The sequence below is a fragment of the Panthera leo genome, chromosome B1 (genome assembly GCF_018350215.1).
Source record: "Panthera leo isolate Ple1 chromosome B1, P.leo_Ple1_pat1.1, whole genome shotgun sequence".
In the NCBI taxonomy this organism is placed as follows: Eukaryota; Metazoa; Chordata; class Mammalia; order Carnivora; family Felidae; genus Panthera; species Panthera leo.
Genome location: NC_056682.1, coordinates 27,822,713 through 27,831,301, shown reverse-complemented (window position 1 = coordinate 27,831,301; position 8,589 = coordinate 27,822,713).

The window sequence follows — 8,589 nt, the reverse complement described above, 5'->3', positions numbered from 1 at the left end:
AGTTCCTCCTTTTAGTTCTTTGGGTCATATACCTAGAAGTGTAATTGCTGGATCATAGTCAATGTTTCATTTTTTGAGGAACTGCCGTACCATTTTCCACAGTGGCTGCACCATTCAACATTCCTGCCAACAGTGCACAAACATTTCAATTTCTCCACGTCCTTGTAAACACTTGTTTATTCTGGCTTTGTTTTATTTAAATATAATAGTCATTCTAGGGGTGCCTGGCTGGCTTAGTAGAGCATGTGACTCCTAATTTCAGGGTCATGAGTTCAAGCCCCATGCTGAGTATGGAGCTTACTTAAAAAAGTATATATACATATATGTGTGTGTGTGTGTATGTATATATATACATATATATACATACATATATATATATATATATGTATAGGTAAATACATATATACATATGTTTGTGTGTGTGTGTGTTCTAATGGGTGTGAAGTGATATTTCTTTTTTTTTTTTTTTTAAGATTTTTATTTTTAAGTAATCTCTACATTCAACATGGGGCTTGAACTCACTACCCTGAGACCAAGAGCCACATGTTTTGCTGACTGAGCCAGCCAGGCTCCCCTCATTGTGGTTTTGATTTGCATTTCCCTTCTGATTATTGATGTTGAGCATCTTTTCATATGCTTATTGACCTTTTGTATATCTTCTTTGGAAAAATGTTAGTTCAAGTCTTTTGCCCATTTTCAAATTGGGCTTTTTTTTTTTTTTATTGTTGAATATAGGAGTTCTTAACTCATTTCTTATTTTAATCTTTTTTCCTGAGAGAGAAAAATAATAAAAGGTATAGTCAATACCAGGGGCTTTAGTCCTATATTGGGCAATTTGACAAAGATCTCTTCAACCAGTCTTACCCTGGAATTATTGATCTGCAAGGAAAAAGAAAGATCTTTTATAAGGTGTTTAGGTTAAATTCGGAAGTCATTCTCTAAACCATTATGATTCATTCCCTATAACTGTTCACATAGCCACAAACAAAATATGTTCCTTTTTTTTTTAATGTTTATTTATTTTTGAGAGAGAGAGAGAGAGATTGCCGTGCAGGGGAGGGGTGGGGGGAGGGGGGATGGGACAGGGGATCTGAAGCAGGCTCTGTACTGACAGCAGAGAGCCCCATGTGGGGCTTGAACTCAGGAACTGAGAGATCAAGACCTGAGCTGAAGTCTGGTGGTTAACCACCTGAGCCACCCAGGTGCCCCCAAAATGTGTTTCTGCTAGCAATTATTAAGAGAGAAAGAGCTGTGGGGTAAAGAAACAAGTGTCTGCCTCCTGTAGTTTGTCTTCTTTGTTAAACTTTTTTTTTAAGGTAAGAATTTAAATCTTGAGTATAAGAACATAATGAAAAATACCTGGGGCCTATTTATCCGATCATCAGCGCTCCCAAATACTGCCAATGCATCTGGCTCTGTTCCGCAGACTCTGGCTGCTGCCCAAGTTCTTGTCCTTTTCAAGACCAGATTTGCAGCTTCTCCATAGATTCTGTGAACTAGTCCAGAGTCTTCCTATATACTCCTGTTGTTGTCGTCATTGCTTAAAGAATGGAGAGTTTTGTTTTATTGTACAAAACCGTCCATAGATAGATGACAGTCACCTAATGTTAATATTGGCTATTTCTGGGTGGTAAATGAGGATGGGAATGATTGCGTTCTTTGAATTCTTTAAGAGACTGCTTTATTTGAAGAGTTTTCTCAATAGGGTTTAGATGTAAGCAGAAAGATTTAGGGGTCCCCTGAAAAAAAAAAAGACAAAACACAGCTTTTGTGACCCAAGAGAAGTCATTTTAGATCCCAGCTATTTACTGTGATCTGTGCCCAGGCACACTGCTGGCAGAGCTTCCTAGGTGTCAGAATCACAAAGAAATGCAAAACCTAGTAGTTACAGATTTTAAGAAAACAAAGGGAATTGCGGGGGGGTGGGGGGGGGAGTCTCTACCAAGTCAAGAAATAGCCTAACAAATTCAAAGACAATAAATCAATGGTAAAACTCGCAAAAGTAAAGATTGACCGAATGCCCATTCTTGAGTTGTTTCTGCAGGTTTGAAACCGTGACCCATAGGGTTAATGAGTTTAAACTAGCAGAAAATTTAAAGCTTGTTTTTCAGAGAACTGTTTCTCCCTAATCAACTATTGTTTCTTTTCAGACCCACCAACAAATAGTCTGTCTCTGCAGAAGCCTGGACTCCTGGTCAACTGATTGATTTCAGCCTACGAACAAGCAAGGCCCTGCATTCCTTACCTTAGGAGCCCAAGACCCCATCCAGGTTACATCTGCTCTCAGAGCACAGCCATAGTCCCTTCCCCTAGTCTGATATTTACCTCTGCTTCTTTGAAGTCTCCACTCTAGAAGGAACACAAGCTTCATTAACATAACATAGGATGTGTGTATAGGCGTTTGTGATGACAAAGCTTCCTTTTCTGAATATTTATCCCAAAACTTAAATTAAAACAATCTGCTCACCCCTGCAAGGCGGGGGGGGGGGGGGGACGACGGGGGGACGGGGGGACGGGACATTGTGAGAAATAAGGAAGATGATTCATTTTCAGAAATACCAAATAAAAGCTGTGATGTGTAGTTAATAGTAGGTTTACAACCTATTGGAAATATGTACAAACCCCCACCCCCCTCTGTTGCATCCACACCACTCCTGAAACAGAATGCTATGGGCACCAGTGACAGTTGCAACAAAGTTTATTACAATGAGAGGCAAAACTGACCGATCAGGACCAACACTCTTGATAAGAGTGTGGCTGACCGATCAGGACCAACACTCTTGATAAGAGTGTGGCCGACTGATTGGGACCAACACTCTTGATAAGAGTGTGGCTTCGAACAGCCGGGGTACAGAGTTTTTAAAGCCGATCACATCGTTTTATCATTATCTGGGAACAGAACAGAGAAATAGTTCCCAGATGATTAGAAACAGTTGCCAGATGAGTCACAAACAGTTATCGAATGAGGTGATTATTTTAGACTTTTTGCTGCTAAGTTGCAACCAGTGGATCTCCTTGACCTTGTCTCTGATGCTCCTTTTTTGAGGTTTTGTTTCCTTCATTGGTAAAGCCTGATTCACAAGAGTATGAAGTATGATTTACAAGAGTAAAAGCAAGGTTGTTATCTTTTGACCTTTAGTGTCAGAACAAAGTTGTTATCTTCCAAGCTAAGCGTTAGCCCTATAGTACAATTTAACCTTTACACCCTCCACCAACGGAGTCCCAGACTTTTAGACACTTCACTTCCTGGTTCTTCTTCCCCTCTGCATTTCGAGGGCTTATTTTAGTGGGCTTTGCAATGAGCATGCGCCAAAGAACAAAAGGAGGAGGGACTGAAAGTCTCTGTCACCTCAGGGAATGTATATTTGTTCCAATCACACTATTTTTTGTCTTACACGGGCACAGGCGTGGCCCTGAAGGCTCTAACCTCTGTAGTACTCAGCCAATGAGGAACCGGGGAAGGGACTTGCACACTAGGAGATAAATTGTCTGCTGTAACTGCCCAGAGTGTGCCTGTTTCTCAGACGCCTGCTCTTGAAAGAACGTTGATTAAAGTCTCCCTTGACTCTGCTCCAAGTTTCCGCGGCCCTCCTTTGATTGGGTTGGTGGGCTTAGTCCTCACATGGTGGTTTTGTAAATTATTCCCCATCATCTCCTTACTTGCTGCAAATGAAGTTTCCTTTGTGTGACAACTCAACTGGTATAATCTCTATCTGAAACTCACCAAGGAGTGAACTTACGTTAGTTCAGTTACTACATAGATAGTCCCCATGTTCTGGCATTTAAAAGCCTAGTCTTTTTTGCACCTGGATGGTTTAGTTGGTTAAGCATCTGAATTTAGATATTGGCTCAGGTCATGGTCTCACAGTTTGTGAGTTCCAGCCCCACGTTGGGCTCCGTGCTGACAGCACGGAGCCTGCATGGGATTCTGTTTCCTGTCTCTTTGCTGCTCCCCCACTTATTCTCTCTCTCTCTGAATGAATAAATGAATGAATAAATAAATAAATAAATAAATGCCTAGTCTGATGTGGGAAACAAAAGCAAGAGGAAAAAATTAAGTTTCCTTGCTACTTAGAGCCCATTGACAAGTCCTTGAAACAGAGACCTTCCTCTGAGAAGGTACATAGATACGTCCCCACCTTTGCCATTAGAAATGCATTCAGCTTTCTTTCTTTCTTTCTTTTTTTTTTTTAACATTTATTTATTTTTGAGACAGAGAGAGACAGAGCATGAACGGCGGAGGGTCAGAGAGACAGGGAGACACAGAATCTGAAACAGGCTCCAGGCTGTGAGATCATGACCTGAGCCGAAGTCGGACACTTAACCAACTGAGCCACCCAGGCGCCCCTCAGCTCATTTTCTTTGCAGCCCTGATGATCTCTCCCTCTGCTTTTCTAGCTCAGGATGATCTAGCCAAAGCTCTCATTCTAGTACTCATGCCATCCAAGCTCAGGGAATACATGCCAAGTTCCCTGAGTGGCTCCCTTAAACTGCTTCTCCCTTGGCTTGAAGGAGGAGGAAGCAGTTTCTTTTCACACCCTTGGAGGGGGAAATGCCACAGTGCTCCCGTGACTCTCTTCAAAGGGTTACCGCCTCTACTCTTTGATCCTCCATGTTTTACTTCTACAGGTAGGAAGCGGGTACGTGTTTAATAGATGTGACTTGGCACCACATTTAGGACAAGGGGACAGAAATTGGCACCTATAGTATTATTCTTGGTTTTGGGGACTTCAACTGAGATTGAAAGAGTCCCATTTATCATTAGTGTAGGAAGATCTCATTTTTACAAAAAAACATTTTTAAAATTACTTAGACACATCTAGTTAATATTTTGATATATAGGTATAATGGGCTGAATTTTGTTCCATCAAAATTCATATGTTAAAGTCCTAACTCCCAGTACCTCAGAATGTAACTGTATTTAGAGATGGGGCCTTTAAAGAAGTAATCAAGATTAAGTGAGGTCATAGCATAGGTCGTAGTCCAATATGACTAGTGTTCTTACAAGATGAGGTGATTGGGACAGAGAGAACACAGACTGAGGGATGACACAGTGAGGAAGAAGGTGGCTTTCTGCAAGCCAAGGAGAGGCCTCAGAAGAAATCAGCCTCCAGAACTGTGAGAAAATAAATTTCTGTTGTTTTAATTTTATTTTTTGAAAGTAAGCTTTATGACCAACGTGGGGCTTGAACTCATGACCCCAAGATCAAGAGTCACATGCTCTGGGGCACCTGGGTGGCACAGTCGGCTGAGCATCCAACTTCAGCTCAGGTCATGATCTTGTGGTCCATGAGTTCGAGCCCCACATCGGGCTCACTGATGTCAGCCTGTCAGTGCACAGCCCTCTTCAGATCCTTGGCCCCACTCTCTCTGCCTCTCTCCTGCTTGTGCTCTTCCCCAAATAAATAAATATTAAAAAAAAAAAAAAAAAAGAGTTGTATGCTCTGCTGAGCCAGACAGGCATCCAGAAGTTTCTGTTGTTCAAGCCACCCAATCTCTGGTACTTTGTTATGGTGGCCTGAGCAAACTAACACAAAAACCTCCCAACTTTCTCTACATATACATACATATGTATTTATATACATGTACTTACATATTCTCAGAAAATTAGGATCATACTCATTTTCTAGCCTGCTAATGATTAACAATATGTTGTAAAATGTTCTTATGTCTGCATTTTTTACAAGGTGATTTTTAATAACTGCCTAATACATTCATGACTTAATCAATCTTCTGCTATGCGACTTTAACATTTTTAAACTTTTTACTGCTATAAATAATGTGATGACTATCTTCTATCTCTGATTAATTCCCTAGGATTACTATTCAAGGACTTAATAGGTTAAATAGTATGCATACTTGGAGGCTTTTAATATTTATCACCAAATTACATTTGAGTATGTTTTTTAGTTTTTTCTTTTAATGTTCTTTTTAAAAATTTTTAATGTTTATTTATTTTTGAGAGAGAGAGAGAACACGAGCAGGTAGAGAGAGAGAGGGAGAGAGAGAGGAGAAACAGAATCTGAAGCAGGCTTCAGGCTGTGAGCTGTCAGCAAAGAGCCTAACATGGGGCTCAAATTCATGAACGGTGAGATCATGACCTGAGCCGAAGTCGGACGCTTAACCAACTGAGCCACCCAGGCGCCCCTTAATATTTTTTAAAAGTTTTTATTTATTTATTTATTTATTTATTTATTTATTTATTTAGAGGGGGACAGAGAGTATGAGCAAGGGAGGGGTAGAGAGTATGAGCAGGGGAGGGGCAGAGAAAGAGCGAGAATCCCAAGCAGGATCCACTCTGTATGTCAGGACAGAGCCCGATGCAGGGCCTAAACTTACCTCACAAACTTCAAGATTATGACCTAAGCTGAAGTCAGAAGCTTAAATGACTGAGCACCCAGGCGCCCCTCTCTCTCTCTCTTTTTTTTTTTAATGTAAACTCCACACCCGACATCAGGCTTGAACTCATGACTCTGAGATCAAGTGTCACATGCTCTACCAACTGAGCCAGCCAGGTGCTCTGCATTTGAGAATGTTTGTACCAATTTATACTCCTACCAAAAATCATGACCTGAGCTGAAATCAAGAGTCAGATCATTCACCAACTGAGTCACCCAGGTGTCCCCATTTTCCTGTCTTTAAAATAAATATCAGTTAGTTAAGCATCTGACTTAGGCTCATGTCATTATCTCGTGGTTCATGAGTCCGAGCCCTGAGTCAGGCTCTGTGCTGACAGCTCAGAGCCTGGAGTCTGCTTCAGATTCTGTCTCCCTCTCTCTCTGCCCCTCCCCCACTCACACTCTGTCTCTCTCTCTCAAAAATAAACATTGAAAAAAATAAAAATAGGGGCATCTGGGTGGCTCAGTTGGTTAAGCGCCGACTTCGGCTCAGGTCACGATCTCGCGGTCTGTGAGTTCTAGCCCCGCGTCGAGCTCTGTGCTGACAGCTCAGAGCCTGGAGCCTGTTTCAGATTCTGTGTCTCCCTCTTTCTCTCTCCTCCCCTGCTCATGCTCTGTCTCTCTCTTCTCAAAAATAAATAAACGTTAAAAAAAAATAATCAAAAAAAAGTGTAAAGTATAACAAAGTGTCTGTGTATGTACCATGAAAATTTTAAAAAGTGAAACATTGAGAATACTGTTGAAGTCCTTTTTGTATCCTTCCTTAATTACTTCTCTCCACTTTATCACTTCAGGAGAGATTTTTTTTTTTTAAGACTTTTTTTCTTAATGTTTATTTATTTTTGAGAGAGCAAGAGAGCAGGGGAGGGGCAGAGAGAGAGGGAGACACAGAATCCAAAGCAGGCTTCAGGCTCTGAGCTGTCAGCACAGAGCCCGACGCGAGGCTTGAACTCACGAACCTCGAGATCATGATCTGAGCTGAAGTTGGATGCTCAACAAACTGAGCCACCCAGGCGCCCCAAGATTTTGTATTTTAATGTCACAGTTTATTTATTCCAAAACAGTACATTGTATTTGGGGCATGTTTTAAAACTTTACAACAGTGGGTGTTATTGTCTAGTATTCTTTTGTAACCTGAATTTTCATTCACAAATCCTTGTCAAGTTCATCCATGCTGGATGTCCTAGTCCCTTCTTTTTTGCTGCTGTATGGTGTCCCCTTGCGTGAATGTACCACAATTTATTTACCCAGTCTCCTTCCCTCCCCCCCCCCCAGTATTTGTCATTAAAATAATTAGTGATGGGCATTCATACGTGTGTAAACATGTTTCCTTGAGTGCATGTATGAGGGTTTCCCTACGATATGTTCACAGAGTCGTTTGGTTATGTTTACGTATCTCCATCTTTGCTAGGGGTTGTCAAATATTCCTATATATTCTACAAAATGGTTGTACCAGTGGACACTTACACTAGCAGTATTTGAGGGTTTAATTTGCTCCCTGTCCTTTCCAGTTCTGGAGACTGTCAAGACTTAAAATTTTTCTATCCGATGGGTGGTAACAGTAATTTAAAAAACTTATTTTGAAATAGTCTGACTTACAGAACATTGCAAAAACTAGTATAGAGAATTCATATATACCTTTTACCCAGCTTTCCCTAATGTTAACAAATAACATAACCATAGCACAATTACAAAACCAAGGAATTAATATCAGTACAATGTTATTAACTACTAAACTATGACCTTATTCAGATTTCACCGATTCTCCCCCCGTCATTGCTCTGCTCCAGATCTCATGCAGGATCCCCTTTACATTTAATTGTTGTGTCTCCATAGTCTCTTTCCATCTGTGACAGTTCCTCAGTTTTTCCTTGTCTTTCATGACCTTGAGGACTCTTGCCTTTCATGATTTTTGAGGAGTACCAGTTGTTTCATAGAATGTCTCTCAAATTGGGTTTATCTGACGTTCTGTGATTCGATGGAGGCTAAAATGATACCTTTATTCTAGATTAAAATGGTTGAAAGGATAATGTGCTTACTTAAGAAGAACCCTGTCTTCTGTGGGCAGGGTTGCATTTACTGCAGATGATGCTGTTTTGGAGCAGGGGGCCTGGACTCATGTGAGGGGACCTCATAAGTCCCCTCACAAGGGCTTCAAGAATCCCTACTGTCCAGAGGAGGTAAAGTGCTA